This window comes from Saccopteryx bilineata, chromosome 6, assembly GCF_036850765.1.
Source record: "Saccopteryx bilineata isolate mSacBil1 chromosome 6, mSacBil1_pri_phased_curated, whole genome shotgun sequence".
Lineage (NCBI taxonomy): Eukaryota > Metazoa > Chordata > Mammalia > Chiroptera > Emballonuridae > Saccopteryx > Saccopteryx bilineata.
This window is the reverse complement of record NC_089495.1, coordinates 205,624,742-205,646,803: the sequence shown is the minus strand read 5'-3', so window position 1 is coordinate 205,646,803 and position 22,062 is coordinate 205,624,742. Positions and strand designations below refer to the sequence as shown.

Genomic DNA, 22,062 nt, shown 5'->3' with positions numbered 1-22,062 from the left:
GGTCATCTTCTCTAACTTGCTCAGGCCACAGATGGGGAAACAGAGGCCCAGAGAGGAGGAATGACCAGTCTGAGGACTCTCGTTATTGTGGATTCCCAGTCTATTGCAATCTAATGCCACAGACCCGCCTGACAATGAGGAAAAGGTCATAGCCACCTCCCTGAGGCCATCACTGTAGGGTCTGCAGCCACCATCCCTTGGAGGAGGGGGGATTGTCTCTTTGGGAGCAGAGGTACCAGTCAGCTGACAAACAGCCCAAGGAGGGCTGGAGGGGGTGGGAAGACCCACCCCTGGCCCTGGGGGCTAGTCTGGGGCAGCTCCAGGACAATAGCCCGTAGGTGGTACCAAAATAGCCCAGCCTCCTCAACCTCGCTCCAGCCCTCACAGCTCTGCCCCACCAGAGGGGAGAGAGACTACTGCTTGAATTCCTCTCAGTCACACTCACACCCACCAGCCTTTAGCAGAGCCTGCAGGGGACTGAGGGATCCTCCGACCCAATCCCGTCCACTGGAGGCGCGCAGTCTGAGGGAGGAGGCAGGCGAGGGAGCAGGCAGGCTGCTGAGAGATGCGGCTTCGATCTAGGGGAGCTCAAGGGAGGGGAGCTCCTCAGAGGAAAGGAAAGGGCTCGTGAAGTATTTCGATGGACTTTTCTAAGCTAGTCAGTTCAGGGGGTTACAGTTAACAGAAGGTAGGAAGGCAAGACGGATAAAATTCCAGGAATAATGTGCCATTTTTGTGGGTAGGAGCATCAGGAATTGGGGACGGAAGGGGCAGAAATGGAGGTAAAAAGGGCGAGTAGGTGGGTGGGTTGTCCAAACGAGGTAGGAACTTGGATGTCTAGAGGAGAGGTTTGCTATCTTTGGTGTACAAAGGACAGCCTTGGGAGATTTTTAACCAAGAAGATGCCACGGTCAGGTTTGCAAGGCACCAAGTGCCCTGTGGCTGCTTGGGGGGAGGTTGCCCGGGCAACGACGGTCTGGGGGTGTGTGGGGGGGTGTGTTGCGGGGTAGCCCTAAAGGGAGAAACCACTGTTCTTGAGTGGGCAGCTCAAGATAGGACTCCTGTAGGAAGCAGGAATTCGGTGTCAGTCTCCAGAAGGCTGCTATCGTTACCTCCTCGACTCCCGTGCCACACCACTCCCGGGGTCCAACTTTCGTCCCGAAGTTCGAAGTTTGAGCAGACAAAAATGTGCGTTAGGAGCCCTCATCCCAGACGAAGGATCAGAGCAGGAGACTTCAACTCCCAAAATGCTTCGCTCTACAGCCCTGCCGGTCGCGCATGCGCCTTCTCCAGAAAGGCGGGCCGGCTTGTAGACTGACGGGACTCGTCAGCTGGGTGAAGTGCGGGAAACCTAGGGACCGCCATCTTCGCTTGGGTCAAACCAAGTGTACACTTAGGGGGAGGTGCGTGCTCTCTCTCATTAGTTCTTAAAGGCACAGAAATAAAACGCGTTTTTTAAGTTTTGCCGGTCTCTTCCTTATGCTTTACGTAGAGCATTCCTTCCATTTTGCGCCGCAGTCCAAAACGGAACCCCAGGAAGACAATAGAACATCCCAGCATGGCCGCACTCAGCGCGATTCCACTAGGAGCGGAGTCTGCAGCAGTCCCGCCCGCCCCCTGAGAGGAGGGGGTTTCCGCTTCCGGCAGCAGCGGCAGCAGCCTCGCTCTGGTCCCTGCGGCTGGCGGCCGGGCCGTGTGTCTCCTCCTCCGTCGCCGCCATATTGTCTGTGTGAGGAGAGGGGAGAGCGGCCGCTACCGCTGCCGCTTCCACCACAGGTACCGTGGGAATGGCCAGGCGCGGCCGTTGGGGGGTGGGGTTCGGCCCAGGATGGGCCAGCCGGGCGCGTCCGCCCCCTGTGGCTCCTGCAGACTCCGGAGCGGCCCGTCGCCTTCCCCTGTCCCCCCCCCCCACTCTACACACACTCACCAGCTGAGGTGCCTGCAGCCCATCGGGGAAGCCAGGGGCCACCCCCCAGCCCGGGACGGGAGGCGAGACTTGGGGGCAGAGGCGGTGTGAGGGTGGGAACCAGCTCTCGGGAGTCCAGCTTATGAGGGGGAAGAGGGTTGGCTGCACTGGGGCGGGGACTAAGGGGGCAACGTGGAGGAGGGGGTCGCGGGAGGGGGAAGGGAGGCTGAGGGGTGGGGCCGCCGGGGGAGGCTGGGGGCCCGGCGCCTAGGGGAGCGCTGCCTGCCGGGGGAGGTGGGGTGACCCTCCGGCGGAGCGGAGCCGCTGGCGTCGGGGCCGGGCGAGGGTCCGTGCGGGGGAGGCGGGGCTGCCCACCTGCCGACGGGGCTGCAGGGTGGGAGGGCGCCCCGGGCGAGGTCGCTGCGGGGGAAGATGGAGGGGACCGCCAAGTGGGGCAGACCGGGTTGGGAGTTGGAGTTCAGGAATAGTTGGGAGCCCGGTTAGAAGAATCAGAGGTAATAGAATTAAAGGCTGGCTAAGGATATACATATTCATTTCTTGACCTTTTAAAGAGCAGGACTTTTATTACGTCCGGTCCCCCCCCCCCACTTTCTCCCTCCCCGCTCCACCCCCCTCCCCTCCCCTCCCCGGGCGTTGGAACATTTTTAGCTGAGGCAGGTGATGGGTGGAGCTTCTGTAGTTTGTTTTGGGGAAGCAGAGTCAGGTCAGAAGTTGCTTCTTGGCTATTGCTATCGTGGGAAAGAAAGAGTTCTGGAAAAGGAGGTGGCAGATTAAATCGGGAAGACTTGATGACTTTTCAACTGCTAAATTCTATCAGAAAGGTGTGTGGGGAGAGGAAATGAAAAGAAAGCTGAAAAGGGGAAGGTTTTTTTTTTTCTTGGAGTTGGAGACCTTAAGGGGTTGCAGTATCTGCTCGAGGCTTCTAGTGCTTAATATGCGACCTGACCTCTAGCCTTCCGTTTTTCTATCTGTAAAGTGGGGCTGATGGTAATCTCTACTAGACCATTCAGTTTATGGTGAGGAGTAAGTAAAGACAGTTTGTGCCACAGTCCTTGGCAGGTAGTAAGTTGTCCAGAGATCTTACTGTAACTATTATTAAAAGGGATTAATTGGCAAACCTGGGGTGGGTTTCCATGTTCTAAGTAAAATTTATAGTCAAGAACCTGACAGTAGGTAAGGTTTCAGGATATTATTTTCGTCATTGCTTCAGTGTTTTTTGCTTTGTCATAAGTCTTGTGGGTGAACTGTCTTGGTGGACCTTGGACAGAAAAGTCGAGACCAATACTAGTTGTCCCTCATATCATTTTTAAAAGTTCACCTGCAGTTTTTCCTGGGTAGGCTTGTCCTTCCGTGACTTTGAAATAGAATTTCATTTCTATTGGAGAGGGATGTCTAAAGGAGAAGTGGAAGGATTGGAAGTTTGCTTGGATAGATTTAGTAACTCACTGATTACAAAGTTAGGTCACCCTGGAGCAACTTATGCCTTTTTGCCTCATATACAATAGAGAACAGACAACCATTTAAGGGGGAGCTGTGGGGTACTTTCTGCATAATTAATGATTTGTGTTGCTGTTTGGGGATAAAACAAGTGGCAATTTCTTTTCCACCATGTATTTTAAGCTTTCCTGTCACCTAGATCCCTGGTTGGCAAACTGTGGCTCACAAGCCACACATGGCTCTTTGGAACCTTGAGTGTGGCTCTTCCACAAAATACCACGTGCGGGCACTACCTTGATAAGCAATGTACCTACCTATATAGTTTAAAAAATTTGGCACTCAAAAGAATTTTCAATCGTTGTACTGTTGATATTTGGCTCTGTTGACTGATGAGTTTGCCGACCACTGATGTCCTAGCCACTCTCTAGGATGGAGTCTTTGATTTTACTTGTGTCTCTGAACATACACCTTTGCTTTTGCTATATACTCTTTTGGAGAAAGGAGTAATTTTCTTTAGGAACCAAATTTAAAGCTTTACATAGGGTTTGGGTTTGTAGCAGGCAGAATGCACCCCCCCAAAAAATGTTCATACTCTTAATTTCCAGAATTTTTATATATGTAACATGGTAAAAGGGACTTGACAGATGTAAATAGGGTTAGGAATATTGAAATAGGAAGATTGTCCTGGATTTTGCTGATAGGCCCAGTCTAATCACATGATCCCTTAAAGCAGAGAACTTCCTCCAGCTGGGAATTAAAGGAGTTGGGGCAGAAGGGGAAATCAGGGAGATCTGAATCCTGAGAGGGACTCCATTTGCTGTTGCTAGAGGGGACCACGTGGAAGCCATGAGAAGGAATGTGGGTGAACTCTAGTAGCAGAGACCAGCCCTGGCTGACAGCTTGCTAGGAAATGGAGACTTCAGTCCTGCAGCCACAAGGTACTGAATTTGAATTTGGCCAACAGCCGGAATGACCTTGCAAATGGACTCTTCCCCAGAGTTTCCAGCAAGGAATAACACCTTGATTTTGGCCTTGTGAGAGACCCTAAGCAGGTGACATAGCCAAGTTCACCCAACCTGACCTAGAGAAACTGGGAAATAAATTTCTGTTGTAACAAGTCACTATGTTTGTGGTAGTTTGTTATGACAGAAATAGAACACTAGTATAGATTTTGGTGCCTAATGTGGAAATGGCAGTGGAAGCCAGAAAGATTTTGAGGAGTGCGATAGAAAAAGTTCAGAACAGCAGATTGTTCCTAGAAATACGGATGTTAATGTCTGCTAGTCATGGCTCCGGTGAAATGAAAGTGGGGTATGCATTGGAGCAAAGAGGACTCTTGTTATAAAGTGGCAAATAAGTCTCCAATTGTGGGAAAGACAGCTTAAGTGATAAACATGGATGGATATTTGGTTGAGATTTCCAGGCAAGGTCTTGAAAGGTGCATGTGGTTTATGGAAGGAAGTCTGACTAATGGAGAGAACCCTTGTGAAATTCACAGAAAGCCTCCTGGGATCTTGAGGATTTATACCAGCAGAAACAATGAAGACTTGGATTGAAAGAGACAATAGGAAGTTGAGGAGGGCTGTGAACCCTCTAAATTCTTCTGTCAGGAGTCAGGCTGGTAAAACAACTCAGGTATAAATGTGCTGTTTTTCATGAAAAAAGAAAGGTGAGACCAAGGGCCCAGAGAGTTTGAGTTGAATGCCGCTGAGAATTTTTCTCTGGCTTTAAAATGGAATGGAGTTTGCTCAGATTTTGAAACTGCTTTGGACCAGTGGACCTGTTTTATGTCTTTCCTGTTTGGACTGGAATGTCTATAATGTTGCCCTGGGCCTGACCCATCATTACATGTTGGGAGCAGATAACTTTTCTTGTTAGGAATTGTGCCCCAGTGATTGTAGCTCACGCATTGGACCCAGTCTCATGTACACCTGATTTAGGTGATGAGATTTGGGATTTTTTTTTTTTTTTTTTTTGTATTTTTCTGAAGCTAGAAACCGGGAGAGACAGTCAGGCAGACTCCCGCGCCCCCGACCAGGATCCATCCGGCACGCCCACCAGGGGGGACGCTCTGCCCACCAGGGGGCGATGCTCTGCCCCTGGGGGGGGGTCGCTCTGTTGCCACTAGAGCCACTCTAGAGCCTGGGGCAGAGGCCAAGGAGCCATCCCCAGCGTCCGGGCCATCCTTGCTCCAGTGGAGCCCTGGCTGCGGGAGGGGAAGAGAGAGACAGAGAGGAAGGAGAGGGGGAGGGGTGGAGAAGCAGATGGGCGCCTCTCCTGTGTGCCCTGGCCGGGAATCGAACCCGGGACCTCTGCACGCCAGGCCGACGCTCTACCACTGAGCCAACCGGCCAGGGCCAGATTTGGGGTTTTTGACTTGAGCTTTACTTGGGAGGCCAGAGTGAGGGTGTGTGGTAGGTAGAATGACCACCCCTTCCACAGATGTTTCTGTTGTCATCCCTGGAGTCTGAATTATTTTAACGTTCCTTGGCAAAGGGGACTTTGTAGATAGGATATTATTCTATTGCAGATCATCCTGGCTCTTCTGGGCCAGGATCTAATCACCTGAAAATGAGGAACTTTCCAACTGGAGTCAGATATGAAGCATTAGTGGGACTCGACCTGCTGGAGGGGCCATATGAAAAAACCTAAGGAGGAATGTGAGCAGCCACATCTGAGGGCCAGCAAGGAAATGGGGACCTCAGTCCAACTGAAAAACACTAAATTTAATCCACAATCTGAATAAGCTTGGAAGCAGATTTTCCTCCCAGATTTTGGGCCTTGCAAAGCTCTAAGTAGAGGACCCACCCACCCAAGCTCACCTGACCTCTAACCTATAGAAACAGAGATAATAAATTCGTATTGTTTTATGTTTGTGGTGATTTTGTTATGACAACAATAGAAAACTAATAGAGGGGTTTTGCTGATTTTATTTAAGACTCTTTGGGGGGTTATTTTCAGGAGAACAAAGGCAGCAAAGTTAATTCTGTAAAGTGATTTGGTCATGGAAGACTGCAGAATAGGGTTGAGTGGAACCTATGCCTTATCCTTAATATTTAAGTATCTTTTTACAGTACTATCCTTATATGCAGGGTTTTTTTTTTCATATTTCCAAGTGAGAGGAGGGAAGGTAGGCAGACTCCTGTGTGCACCCCAACCAGATCCACCTGGTGACAAAAAAAAAACAACAACCCATGCGTTCAGGGGCCAATGCTTTCCCCCATGTGGGGTCATGCCTGCAACCTAGCTATTTTTAGTGCCTAAGGCAAAGGCTCCACTGAGCCATCCTCAGCGCCCTGGGATCATGCACTTGAGCCAGTCAAGCCATGGCTATGGGACAGGAAGGGAGGGGGGAGAAGCAGATGGTTGCTTCTCCTATGTGCCCTGACTGGGAATCAAACCTGGGACAACCACACATTAGGCTGACGCTCTACTGCTGAGCCAACCAGCCGGGGCCTCCTTATAGGCAAGGGCTAGGTGACCAGCTTGGTAAAATGTAGATTATTGGGCTATAGGCCATTTTAGTAGGATTTCTGTAAAGTGATGATTTTTCTGTGCTTGTAATAAAATAAATGTCTTGGGTAAATGACATAATATCATTAATTTTTATTGGCTAAATAAAGCAGTGAGTTTATGTGATAACCATTTAAAGACGTGTTTCCTAATTTTTTTAGAAGAGATAGAAATGGGTGATTATTTTTATGAATTGATAACCACCGATACATACAGTGGTCTGTCTGTTCTTTTCATACCTGCCATTCCAATGCAGAGTGTAAGATCTTTTCTCCCTGTCACTGTAATTTGAGGTAAAAAGTCAGATGTGGGGACCATAATGGTGTAGTGGAGTTCTGGCTTTTAAGAGGAAAAAAAGGTGCTGTTGTTCTTCAACAGTATTCTGCTGAGGAGATTAATAAAATGTGGATTCTCGACTTTAGAGGATGAAGGAAGTGAAACCATTTCTTCTCGAGTTATTTGATTACAAAGATGATTACAAAATTAGAGCATTTTAGGGTATGAATGACTTTTGAGATTATCTGTTGGACTTTGGGGTTTAGAATAAAGGAAATTGGGCCACATGAAGGTTAAGTGGCTCAACCAAGTATCTCAGCCCTAGAGCTGGCCTAGAATTCTGGTCCAGGCAATGGACATCCGTGGCTTTCGAACTAGAGCATGTCCTCGAATGACATCCTTTTGTTAGAAGGTTGATGCGGTGCTCTAGGAACTTTGTTTCTATCAGTTCGCTTGTGGTGAAATTGGTTTTCTTATACATCATTTCACTGAAAGTCATAGGATCTATAGACAACATTAAGTGAGGACTTACTGTGTATCCTTGTGCGCCCCTCACTTGGTCCTTTTTGTAGACTTTACCTTGGACACGTTAGCTCTCTGCCTCAGTTTCTACATAGGGTCATGGCATGTAAGACATTTAGCACAGTACTTAATACAGTAAGATGTTAATTGTTAAAACGCTTACGATTATTGTTTGGGCAACTTTTGCATAAATATTACAGGACAACTTGTATAAGTTCAGAAATTGAGAACTGATAAGATTTGGCATTGGACTGTACAAGGGCTTAGTATTTTAAGGTAATGATGCTTGTGATAGTTGATTTAAAATGGGAAATTGGATTTGATCTTTGGTCTGTCACAATTCATCGGGTGACTTGGGCCAAGGTTGTTTCACAAGAGTATTAACGTGTTCATGCACCTAAATTTCTTTGAACTCCTAGGACGGATAATTTCAAAAGTAATACATCATTTAATTGTTTTTTAATAGAGAGAAATCTAGGCCAGCTACCTTTTCAAATGAAGAAATTCCTCTAGGGTTATTAAGGAACTGTTGTCGTTGTAATAGAGGACATATTTACATTGGGTTATATAGATGATTGGCAGTTTTTCTTAAATACATATTTGGTATGGTCCAGAGTGGATATCAGCAGACTTAGTTGACCAAACTTTGTTTTCTCCACATAATAGAAATCAAGAATTAAGTCTTTAAAAGTTTAGATGAATTCAGTGTCATGCTAGGAGTGGCATTTCCACTGGTATCTACAAATTCTGTCTCAGATGTGAGAAACCTACTTAGCGACAGTTGCTATGGTGGGCAAGCTTTTTTTACATTAGTGATGATAATGTTTTCTTGTGTAGAAAGTGAGGGTTTAGGGTTAAATACCAGGGTATGCTTAGAATAATCTTTTGTAATTTTATATGTGTCACATTTTTAATACCTTTATTTTGGCCACGTTTTCCTTTTTATACTTTTTTGGTTTTGTTGATTTTTCTGATAATTTTTTGTTAGCCGAAACATTTAAATCTGCTTGGAAAAGTGAACACTTGAAATATTTCTGAAGTTATGACTGATGTATTAATGGGCATTTCTCAATTTAGCTATTTCATTAATGTTCTATAAATTTAAGAAAGCAGCCTTGTTAAAAATAATGAATGCGTAAGTTATTTTCCTAAAGAAATGAATTATGTCCTATTATAAAGTATAATTATGTCCTATTATAAAGTAAAAAAGCCATTTTGGGCTATTGGATTTATAACTAGTCAAAAGATGTTATTCAACAGACCCCTCAATACCTACCACATTTCAGGTAGGTCCTGTGCTAAGGATCTCTTCTCTAGATTGTCCCAAAACCTCAAGCTTACAACTGAGGCCGTTTTGTAATAATGTAAATATATATAGTATATCATTCCACAACTGAGATGTTTTCTTACGAAAATTCGTGTTGGCTTTGTATCTCAGGAATAATTTCTGAAATAGCTACAGAAATTTGGGGGCAGAGAGTTGAGAATTTCTCATTCTTAGTGGAATTCTTTAACTGACATTGCTTGGGGTGGGGAGGAGGATGAGCAACAGGATTCTTAGAAAGAGCTCCAGCTTTGGAAAGAGACAGACCAAGTTTGGGGACCATTACTTAACGTCTCTCGGACCTAGATTTTTGTCATCTAAACAATTGATAATTACCTTGGACAACTTAATTATTAATCTGTAAAATGGAGGTTAAAAGGAACAGATCATGTCATCTCAGGGTTACTGTAAGGATTAAAGGAGGAAATACGCAGTTTATGAAATGCTGGGTCCCCGACTAATACGAGTTCTTTCCCTTTCCTGTCAGTGAAGACTGTGTTCATTGTTGGTGCTGCTTCTCTTTATTCTTTATGTTCATTTTCTGCTGCCAGGAGTTATTATTTTTTAATGAGGCCTTTTGACCTGCACTTCCTGTTTCTGGTGTGGCCTGCTGGTAGGTGAGGTACTGACCTGCTGCTGTTTAGAGGGGGGGCAGTGTGTAACTCAAGCCCAGTGCAGGCGCCTCAGTGACTCATGGGCAGTGCGGATTCCCAGAGAGGAGTGTAGTCTTCATGAATATACAGTTCTCTTGCTTCTAGATAGAGAAGTGAATCCATCTCAGACATGGGGAAAGTTCAAAGTTTGCTCACCTATAGACTTGTGAACCTGGATCCAGAGGTCTTATTTCTCAATGGTCCTTTGATCGCAGTTTGGGAATTACTTGGGCATTGTATGGTAGGGATAGGAAGACATCTGCATTGACGTCTTTTCTATGCTGCATTGACATTTCCTATGTCCTGTTCTCTTAGGTAATGCAGTAATTTGCTCTTTTATAAAAAAGATTTTATATATTGATTATAGAGATAAAGGCTGGGGGAGGAGTGGGAAGCATCAACTCATAGTAGTTGCTTTTCATATGTGCGTTGACCAGGCAAGCCTGGGGCTTCAAGCCTGCGACCTCAGCATTCCAAGTCCACACTTTATCCACTGTGCCACCACAGGCCAGGCTAATTTGCTTTCTTGTTTGCTCCGTATTCTTAACTCATACAGTCCTTAGGTAGAGAAGAAACCTGTCTTTATCAGTAATTTAAGGTAGATAACATGTCCTGTGTGTTTATGACTCTGTAGCATGCATACAAATAGCCATCTGCCTTGGAGTTTTTCTTCCATTTCTTAAAACCTGATTTTTCTACTATAGTGGCAGTCTATTTCGGTTTGAATTCTAAACAGTTGGGTTCAGATCTAGCCTCACCCACTTATTAATCCTTTGATTTGGCAGGCCATTTTACCTTTGGACATGTTTATTTCTAAAGTGAGAGTGTGGCCTGACCTATGGTGGCACAGCGGATGGAACGTCAGCCTGGAGTGCTGAGGTCACTGGTTCAAAGCCTCAGGCTTGATCAAGTTCAGGGCACATAGGAGAGGCAACTATGAGTTGATACTTCCTGTTCTTGCCCTGCCCCCCAATCAGTTCTTTAAAAAAATTTTAAGTGGGAATGTGCATCACATACCAGGTCTGGTTATTAGAGGAAGTCAAATGATAGCAATAACTAATACATTCATAAATGCTAGATTATACTTTAGATTACTGTAGGTCCCAAATAAAGTTTTCTATCTTTTGGTTCCAGAGAGTTGTGTCCAGTGGAATCACTTGTCAGATTGTAACTTTATTTTGCTTGAGTTGCCTGGTAAAAATATATATGGTGATGTCCTTGCCCATCATTCATTAGACTGTATTAGTGGAAACAATACTGTACTTCAGACTTCTGTCAAGTGTTTGAGGTAGAACTGTATTCATATCAAACTGCTGGCTTTCCTTACGCAACTTACCTTCATTGGACAGCCTCCCACTGTTGCTGTTATTTATGTAACATTGGCACTTTGCTTCCTTTTCTGGTTTAAAGGTGGAGAAATGGAATTCACAGAGGGCCCAAATATTTTTTGTTACTCCATATGTTCTTGTTTGTTTAATGGAAATACTTGAGTGTTTTGCCTTATAAAATAAGAATTCTGTAGGTTTTGTAGATGGGAATAAAAACAGAATATTGAGTGATATGTTGGGATTATAAGGTCTTAAATATCCTGCAAGTTTACTCAAACAGTAACTTAATAAGTTATCAGATCCTACTGTGAATGTTTATATTTTGAATTCAACCCCTTCTAACAGAACCAGAAAAAACTTAACACTGTTGTCTTTAAACAGGTTTTCTTGCTTACTCAGTGTACATTGGAGTCTTGGGATTTGAAGGTCAGAGTGGGTTAGGGGAACTGTCAAGGAGCTAATTAATTTGTTAACCATTTTTACCTGTATAGTTTCCTAGTCTTATTAACAACAGTAAGAAAAACCACCATGTAAGTGGGAGAGAACATTGTTGGTTGTGCGGTCACCTTCATTTGATCTTACACTCACTTTTACCACTAACTTGTTTCTTTGGCTTATTCTTCCAAGCTAGGTAGGGTAAAAGGTTTAGTTTGTGTTTGTTGTTTTGGGGGGTTTTCGTGCCATTGACTTCCAAATAAATAATCTCCCAGAAGAGAAGATTGCTCTTCAGTGTCCTGTCTGGGCTGTACTTGAAAGATACAGAGATGACTGCATAGCTTTTGAAATAAGGGAAATTAGGAAATAATTTTCCCAACCTGCGTGTGTTTAGACTACTTAGCTCGTGATGTCCATAGGTTATTTAAACCAGAAATGTTCAGCCATTGCACTAAATCATGACAAGTTACAGATATCTAGAGATACTGGTTCCCTCAGTCCTTTGGCCATTTTTGCAGGGTCCAGAGCATCCAAGTCAATAACCTTAGGTCTAAAAGTCTTGATCATTTATTCCAGTGTGCCATATAGATAATTACTTTCTCTTTGTGTTTTGACTTTTTATTTTTTTTTAAATTGACTTTAGAGAGAGGAAAAGGGAGAGAGAGAGAAACATCAATTTGTTGTTTCACTAATTTATGCATTCATTTGTTGATTCTTGCATGTGCCTTGACCAGGGATTGAGCCTGCAACTTTGGCATATTGGGACGATGCTCTAACCAAATGAGCTACCTGGCCAGGGCCTAAACAGAGCACTTTTGAATCACGTGTCTGTGACATTGTAGCTACAGTGTGTCTATAAAGTCATGGTGCACTTTTGACCAGTCACGGGAAAGCAACAAAAGATGATAGAAATGTGAAATCTACACCAAATAAAAAGACAATTCTCCCAGTTTCATACCTATTCAGTGCAGTTCGTTTGATGTGGGCTCATGCACAGATTTTTTTAGGGCTCCTTAGGTAGCTATCCCGAATAGAGTCTACAGACTCATCACTGATGGCCTATCAGAATGGGGTTTCTCCACCAAACTGCTGGTTTCCTTCAACTGCTTATCCTACCGAGTAATGTTATTCCTATGTGGTGGCGCTTCGTTATAAACGCGCTGATATTCACGTTGCACTTTGGTCACGGATTTGAATTTAGCAAGCCACAGAGCACACTGAACTTTCCTCTGTACCATCCACATCTTGACTGGCATGGCCATGGGCTGCTCTGCTGTATACACGGTGTTACGTCATCATCTGCACATGTGCACATGCTGCCACATCATCTTATAGAAACTGGGAGGGTTTTCCTTTAATTTGGTGCAGATTTCACATTTCTATCATCTTTTGTTGCTTTCCTGTGACCGGTCAAAAGTGCACCATAACTTTACGGACACACAGATTTGTCTTCTGTAAAAATGGGGAGAATATTACCTAGGTCTTGGACTTCTTAAGGATTAAAAGTGATCAATGTAAGTGCCAAGAAGCACCATAGGCATTCACATACCTTTATAGTTGGGAGCCAGCCAATGTTTGCTGCCCTCGATTTCAGCCTATTTTTTGTTGGCAAGTCTAGGACATCTCACCTTTATTAGTTGTTATGATACTTTTCCATCACCTGCAGGAAATATTGTTGTCTCCTTTATGATTTACCTCTAGGACAGTAAAGAAGGGAGTGGGAAAGAATAATGTTCCTTGTATTCTGCAGTTTCTTCCCTGTAATTAGCTGAGCTGAAATGACACATCCAAGGTCATATTTATTCTTAGTGATTCCCAAGGTCATATCTTTCAGTAAGCACTGAACTGTTTCTGTAGCTCTAGCAAGGATTGTGGGACACTGGGCTCATCACATGGGTAAATCACACAGCCTCATACAAGCTTCTGGCTCCAAAGAAGCATCTCTCACCCTCTGACCGGTTTCACATCTCTTTGGGAAGCGGTAGTATGGATTTCACCTCTGGTGTTAGTGATGGGTGTGGTAACATTTGTATGTAGGACAGAGAGCATCTTGAAAATCAACTGCAGATCAAATACAGCCATCATATAGCCAAACTGCTTTTCTTCATTTGAACAGGAGAAGGTCTATATGCAAGCAAGGTTAATGTTTGCCTAAATATCATTTACTACTGTCTTGATATTCAGTTCTTCAAACATTTATGCTAGGCACTGTGATAAATACAGGGCATAGGCCAAGAGAAATAAATCAGCATCCAGTTCCTTGAGTTCGTGATCTGTGAAAGTGAAGTGTGTAAACAGAATGTGATACTGTGGTGAGTATGTGAAGGTGCCCCTCCAGAGTGAGTGCTTTATGCATTTTGGAGAGGTGTGGAGAGGCTTCAAGATGGATTCTTGAGGGGTGAGTAGGAGTTCCCCTAGCAAACAATCATCTGATCATGTCTTTATTCTGTGTTTTAGGATGCAGGATATAATAGGCTTGTCTCCCTTTTTTAAATTTAATTTTTACAATTAATATACAGTAAAATATACTGCTTACAAAAATTAGGGAATATTTCAAAATGAATATGAAGCGATTTTAAAAAAGCATTTGATTTTTTTATTATTAAGCAAGAACATCTGAAAAGCAAGCAAATCAAAGAAAGTTGTTTGATTATGCAAATGAGATGCAAAACCAACTTTTATTTCATTGGTGAAAATACACTATACAAAAGGCTGAAAGTACTGGTGTTTCTGCATGTTCCCTGATCCCCTAATTTTTGTAAGCAATGTAGATTCCTCTTTGTGTTTTTAATTATGAATTTAACAAACAGACCACCATAACCATAACACGCAAGTCACCACCATTACAATCAGGACACAAAGCCCTTGGTAGTCCCAAGTCTCCCACCCCTATTCTGTGGCTACTGTTAATCTATTCTCAGTTTTTATCTTTTCAAAAATATTATATAAATGAAATCAAACTATATATATATAATATTTTGAAATGTTACTTTCACTTAGCATAATTGCTTCTGAGATTCATCAAAGTTGTATCAATGGTTAGTTCCTTTTTATTGTTGACTAGTATTCCATTGTATGATGGACCACAGTTTGTTAACATTTTTTGAGTATGAATAGAGCTTCTATAAATGTACATGTGTGAGCTTTTGTGAACATAAGTTTTTATTTCTATAGCTATGAGTTGGATTGCTGGGTCATGGGAAAATGTAATTTTAACATAACAAACTGCCAAACTGTTTTCTAAGGCAACTATACCATGTTGCATTCCCACCATGAACAAATTACTTAGTTGAATCCTTGTCAGCTGATTGTCAGGATTTTTTCCTTAATTTTTAATTTCAGCCATTTTAATCGATTTGTAGTATTTTTATTTTAATTAAAATTTCCTAGTGACTAAAAACATTGTGCTTATTTATGTATCTTTTGTTATATGTCTTTAGATCTTTTGCCTATTGTTTAATTGGGTTTTCTTGAATTCTTTAGGTGTTAATAGGTATAGATCCTTTTTTATATAAGGTATGAGATTTAAGCTTAAATTCATGTTTTTGCAAATGATTGTCCCCAAGTTTTCCAAAATCATTTATAAAAAAGATTATCCTTTCTCCATTTAACTGCCTTTGTACCTGTGTCAAAAATCAATTGGTTATATTTGTGTGGATCTATTTCTGTATTCTCTATTGTGTTCCATTGATCCTTGATCCCTTTACTAGCACCATGCTATTTTTTTTTTTAATTTTCTTTTTATTATTATTCATTTTTAGAGAGGAGAGGGAGAGACAGAGAGGAGAGACAGAGAGAGAGAAAGGGGGAGGAGCTGGAAGCATCAACTCCCATATGTGCCTTGACCAGGCAAGCCCAGGGTTTCGAACCGGCAACCTCAGCATTTCCAGGTCGACGCCCCATCCACTGTGCCACCACAGGTCAGGCGCACCATGCTATTTTAATAACTAGCTTTGTAATAGTTTTAAAATGAGATAGTGATTCCTTCAGCTTTATTTTTCTTTTTAAAAAGTGTTTTGGATTTTTAAAAATCCAATCTGTGTCTTTTACCTGGATAACTCATTTATATTTAATATAATTAGCCATATTCCTGTTTAACTTCTGTCTTATGTTCTCTGGTATTCTCTAACCTTTTTCTACCTTTTAAAAAAAATTTTTAACATTTCATTTTCTCCCCTCTTTCTAGTTTAGAAATACATTGTATTTTTGTTCTGTAGCTAAATACCATCCAATATTATAACTTGCAACCATAACATATCACAGTGTGTTATTAATAGGCATCATTTATTTGAACTTTTCCATAAATTTTCTTTTTTCAGCTCCTTATCTTGTCTTTCATCTCAAACCTTCCGGATGGGATTATGTTAGCTCTTTCTTTAGAGAGGTTCACTGGATATAGAATTTTACTTGGCAGGTTCTTTTTCCTTAGCACTCTGCAGGTATTAAACTGTCTTGGCTTCATTGTTGCTTTTGGGGAAAATCAGCTATTCTCATGTTGCCCCTTTAAATGTAATCTGTCTTCTTTGCTTGTTTTTCAGATTTCTCCTTGTCTCTAGTTTTTCTGCTATTTTGTTAACACGTATATGTTTAGTTGTGGATTTTCTTGTATTGATCTTATTTGTAATTTGTTGGTTTCTGGAATTTGATTGTATCCGGGTTGCTTCTGGGAAATTCTCAACTGTTAACCTATTAGAACAGGGGTTGGGAACCTTTTTGCTGAGAGAGCCGTGAATGCCACATATAATAAAATATAATTTCGTGAGAGCCATACAACAACCTGTGGACGTTACTCATTATCCAATAAAAATTTCGTGTTGTCCCGGAGGACAGCTGTGATTGGCTCCAACCATGAACATGAACTGTAGGAAATGAATGGCTTGTAATACATGAGAATGATTTATATTTTTAATATTTTTTTTTTATTAAAGATTTGTCTGTGAGCCAGATGCAGCCATCAAAAGAGCCACATCTGGCTCGCGAGCCATAGGTTCCCGACCCCTGTATTAGAATATTACCTTTGTCCTGCCCTGGTTTCTCCTTTCTTCTAGTACCACTTAAAAGTATATCAAGCCTTTCACTTATTTTTCCATAGCTTTGACTTCTCTGCAACATAGTGGATGACATCTAGCCTTTTTTTTTAAAAATAAATGCCAGGTTTTTGTTTGTTTTTATTTGTTTATTTTTACAGAGACAGAGAGTGAGTCAGAGAGAGGGATAGACAGGAACAGAGAGAGATGAGAAGCATCAATCATTAGTTTTTCATTGCAACCGCAGGCCTTCAGCAGACCTAGTAACCCCTTGCTCGAGGCAGCGACCTTGGGTCCAAGCTGGTGGGCTTTTGCTCAAACCAGATGAGCCCGTGCTCAAGCTGGTGACCTCGGGGTCTCAAACCTGGGTCTTCCGCATCCCAGTCCGACGCTCTATCCACTGCGCCACTACCTGGTCAGGCATCTAGACTATTTTTTAAAGTATCCTGTTCACTGCAGACATTCTGAAACATCTCTTATTCCTATGAGCATAGTGGTTTCATAGTTTCAGATAAGATCAGAGTCTCTGGGTCATTTCTGTTGTATATTCTTTTCTGCCAGTTTTTATTTGGTGTCTTTTCCTTCAATGTTATCTTTTATTACAAGCTGGATGTTGTATTTAAAAAATTATTTGTAGGAATTGTTTGCGGCCCATACATAGCAAGGTACTTTTCTCCACAGAGAGCTTACTCATGTCACTTATCTATGGACCACCTTAAAACAAGCTTCAGATCTGATATGCCTGCCATAGGGCTGTAATTCTTCCCTGAATCTTCACTGCCCCCAGTCACTCTCACCCTAAGGTTGTGACTCTGAAATCCCAGCTCATTATGGAGAGCTTCTCCTATTAGACTCTTCGCCTTATGAGGGCCCCAGGCTTTGATTTCTGTCAAAATAAAATTCTAATTTCTAGGGATCAATCGACCCCTTAGGCTTGCTTACCTGCTCGATTACTTGTATGGGTTCTCATTTTCTCTTACTTTTGGCTATAATTGCTTATGTTTTATTTAAGGATCAGATACAGAGAAAAAAGGAAGAGGGAGGGAGGAAGGATGTGTGTGTGTGCAACCTATTTTCTTTAGTTGTTCACAGTGGGAGAATTGGCCCAAATAACCTAGCCTACCATTACTGCAAACAGGAGTATTATCTGTAAAAATCTTGGTTTCTTACTCAGAAAACTGAGAAGTTGTCGTCACTCTTCGAGTGAGCGCCCTTTTGGTTACTTGTCCTTTCTAGGCATTTTGCTCTGACCTCTGCTGTCAACTGATTTGTATGAGGAATGGGCAAAGGAAGAGAATGAGATCTGAATTGCATTAATTGTGAATTAAAATTTTTTTTAGTCACACAGTAACAGTCAAATTAATGTAGAGTATACCAATCTTCTTCAAATCACATAAAAGGGTTGCTGATCTAATATGCTTCTTATAGGGGATGACAAGGTGTGCCAGCCTTTGACAGTTTTAGGGTCAAAATTACAGGTCTTTAAAATGCTTTATTTGCTTGAAGTATGTGCTTTGCAATTTCTTCTTTTAGTGTCCTTCACCTGAAAATTTCCTGTGCAGTCTTTAAAATTAAGCTTATATGTTATTTCTTACCTGACAGCCTTCCCCCAAATGTTGAAGTACTCCAGAAATATTTATTGAATGAATGATAATGGGTTGGTGGGCGACTTGAATTTCTTTCAATGCCTTTAGAGCACCCTGGCTTAATTCTTTTAAGCGCTGCTCACTTAGGGTTGTAATAGTCTGTTTTCTTTGTCAGAGAGGGCTTAAAGACGGAATCTCTTCCTGGTAATGCACACATTTCCTGGTACACAGTAAATGTTGAGTAAATGCTTACTGAGTGAGCATTCTGCTCTTGATTTAAAAGGAAGAGAGTATTGGAAATTAAGGGCAATTGTGGACATTTGAAACAAGTGTTCCAGATAGTTTTATGTGTTTATATGGTCTTCTAACTAGTGCCACTTTGAAAGAGGAAAGGGTAACTTCATGTTACTCATTATTTGTTTGCTTCCACACAAAACACACACATAAACGTAGTGATGCTCCCGGCACTTTTCCACACATTCTCTCTCTCCTACCAGTGTGTGCTGCCCGATTGCCGGGAAGAACCCAATTTCTGCAGCAGTGCTTAAAAGGGGCTGTTTTCCTCACACTGCTTTTCCTCTCCGTAGGCAGCCCTGAACCATGCAAGCACATTCCTCCTCCTTTGCTGTAGAAATCTTTGTTCTGTCTGGGTGGTTATGAGAGCTGTTCATTCAGTCTGGTTGATCTAGGGATAGCAAGAGGATTTTTTTTTTTAAGCTAGAGACCCTAATAAACATTAGGGTTACAAGAACTAACAAAACTGTATTACAATTTGAAAATGGACTTGACTTTTTAAAATTTAAAGTTCTACGCTAGTCTTTTATAGTTCTACTACTAGAAAGTTAATCTATAAAAATACATTAGTACAAATGACCATTCAGACTTGTGCAGTTTTCTAGTATTAGACCATTAACTAGGCCTCTAATTTTCTGCCAGATTGAAAAACCAGAACTATGGAATAGGAGAGATTAAAGGGGGAGACTGGCCGAAGAGGGCAAGAGAAGTTTATATTGAAATTATTAGTTCTGTTATGTTTCATTTATTCAATAAACTTCTGATTTTGGCAGTTTCTATTTTAGCGTTATTGTTTAATGTAGTTGTCATTTCCTTGCATTTTGTAAAGACTAGGTCAAGCACAGCTGTGCTATTGGCTTTGGTTATAGGTGTGGTCAGACTTTAGTAGGGAAATTTTGTTAACAAGATTATTTTTCATAGTTGATTGTAATTGGCATCTGTTAGGTTGAACATTGAACAGACAAAACTTAAGCGTGTCTTCAGAGTCCATCTGAGGGCTTTTTATATAGAACTAGTGGTCTGAAATTGCTAGCCACTTACATACTTCTCTTATACAATTGCATGGAAACAGGAAAGATTAAGTAAGGTCATTTAAAATGAAATTATTGGGAAAGGTAACACACTCTTTCTGTAAGTCAAGTTATTTTGAGGTGTGTTATGAACAGTGAATAGGAGAATTGACCTTCAGGATATCTAGGACTTGGGCACTCTTCCACACTTCCAAATAACTATGATAAAAATTGCTAAAATAAAGTTTCTCCAGTATTCTCTTGGTTTAAATTTTTGTCAGGAGACACCTGTCAGGTGGAAGGTGAAGGGATCAGCCGGAATCTTAAATATATAACACACATACAGACAACAGGGTCGCAATAGCCGGAGGAAGGGGACGGTGGAAAATGACTTTGTGTGGGGCCTCTGGGGGCATGATGTGGTGTGTAAATGGTTTTATATTGAGTGGGACACTTGAAACCATGTCAACACAATAAATATTTTTTTAAATGAAAAGGCAACAGTAGAGGGAAAGCATTTGCAAATCATATATCTGGTAAGGGATTAATAACCAGAATATGTCAGAACTGCGACTCGACCAAAAAGAAAAAGTCCAATTAAAAAGTAGGCAAAGAACTTGATCTCTCTCCAAAGAAGATTGATAATGAGCATCACTAATCATTGGGGAAATGAAAAACAAAACCTCAATGAGATACCACTTGACATCCATTAAGATGGCTACTGTAAAAATAAAATGCTGGCAGGAATGTGGTGAAATTGAAACCCTTGTGCATTGCTGATGGGAATGTAAAATGATGCAGCCAATACACAAAAAAATATGGTGGTTCCTCAGAAAATTAAACATAGAATTATCATATGATCAAGCAGTTCCACATCTGGTTATGTACCCAGAATAATCGAATACAAGAACTCTGAAAGATACAGTATTTGTACAACAGTGTTCATAGCAGTGTTGTTCATGATTGCTGAACAGTGGAAGCAACCCAACTTCTATTGATGGAGGAATGAATAAACCAGGGGTTGGGAACCTTTTTGGCTGAGAGAGCCATGAACACCACATATTTTAAAATGTAATTCCATAAGAGCCATACAATGACCTGTGTATGTTATGCATTATCCAATAAAAATTTGGTGTTGTCCCAGAGGACAGCTGTGATTGGCTCCAGCCACCTACAACCATGAACATGAGCAGTAGGAAATGAATGGCTTGTAATACATGAGAATGTTTTATATTTTAATGTTGTTATTTTTTTATTAAAGATTTGTCTGAGCCAGATGCAGCCATCAAAAGAGCCACATCTGGCTCGTGAGCCATAGGTTCCCGACCCCTGGGATAAACAAAAGGTGGCAAGTGTATACATAGAGGTATTCAACCGTAAAAAGGAAGGGAATTCTGGCATATGCTACAACATGGATAAACCTTGAACATGTGCTAAGTGAAATGAGCCAAATGTAAAGTCAGTCTATGATTCCACTTATATGAAGCACCTAGAGTAGCCAAACTACTAGAGGCACAAAGTCAGAGCAGTGGTTATCAGGAGCAGGGGCTGGCAGAAGTCAGTGTTTAATGGGTGCAGTGTTTCAGTTCGGGGTGGGGAATAATTGTGAAGATTGAGGGTGTGGAAATGGCTGCAGGATAAGTGAGTGTACTTACTGCCACTGAATGGTACCCTTAAACACGGTTAAATTGCGCACTGGTGCTGGGTAGCTCAGTCTGTTAGAGCTGTGGTCCCCAACCCTTGGGCCGTAGACCGGTACCGGTCTGTGAGCCATTTGGTACCAGTCTGCAGAGAAAGAATAAATAACTTACATTATTTCTGTTTTATTTATATTTAAGTCTGAACAATGCCTTATTTTTTTTTTTTTTCCTTTTCTGAAGCTGGAAACGGGGAGAGACAGTCAGACAGACTCCCACATGCGCCCGACCGGGATCCACCCGGCACGCCCACCAGGGGGCGATGCTCTGCCCCTCCGGGGCGTCACTCTGCCGTGACCAGAGCCACTCTAGCGCCTGGGGCAGAGGCCAAGGAGCCATCCCCAGCGCCCAGGCCATCTCTGCTCCAATGGAGCCTTGGCTGCGGGAGGGGAAGAGAGAGACAGAGAGGAAGGAGGGGGGGGTGGAGAAGCAAATGGGCGCTTCTCCTATGTGCCCTGGCCGGGAATCGAACCCGGGTCCCCCGCACGCCAGGCCGACACTCTACCGCTGAGCCAACCGGCCAGGGCCCAATGCCTTATTTTTAAGAAATGACCAGATTTCCTCTGTTATATCCGTCTAAGACTCACTCTTGATGCTTGTCTTGGTCACGTGATACATTTATCCATCCCACCCTAAAGGCCAGTCCGTGAAAATATTTTCTGACATTAAACCGGTCCGTGGCCCAAAAAAGGTTGGGGACCACTGGGTTAGAGCATCGTCCCGATACGCCATGATTGCAGGTTTGATCCCATTTGGGACATATAAGAGAATCAACCAATGAATGTATGAATGAATTAGGCGGAATAACAAATTGAGCTTTCTCTCTCTCTCCCTCTCTCCCCCACTTCCCCTCTCTCCTTTGCCCCTTCCTTGCTCTCTAAAATCATTAATTTAAAAAAAAATAGTACAAAGAACATTTGTATCCCCTTTACCCAGGTATATGTGTTGTGTAGTACTTTACCTCATTTGCATCATCATGTGTGAGGACATGCTTCAGTACACCTAATCTACCATCTAAATTCCAGTTTTGTCA

General features: G+C 42.4%; 1 protein-coding gene across 5 annotated transcripts in view; it reads left to right on the top strand.

The window, feature by feature from the left end:
- Nucleotides 1-1,627: 1,627 nt before the first annotated feature.
- Nucleotides 1,628-22,062, top strand: part of CSNK2A1 (casein kinase 2 alpha 1) — a 41,771-nt gene continuing 21,336 nt past the window's right edge. The window contains exons 1-2 of one of the 5 annotated variants that reach the window (XM_066234561.1): nt 1,650-1,776; nt 15,177-15,335. The gene's annotated coding sequence lies outside the window, so the exon portion shown is untranslated. Of the gene's footprint in view, nt 1,777-2,625; nt 2,749-4,201; nt 4,303-15,176; nt 15,336-22,062 lie in introns of those variants that run through there. The other 4 variants (XM_066234560.1, XM_066234559.1, XM_066234562.1 and 1 more) reach the window with 4 other exon arrangements.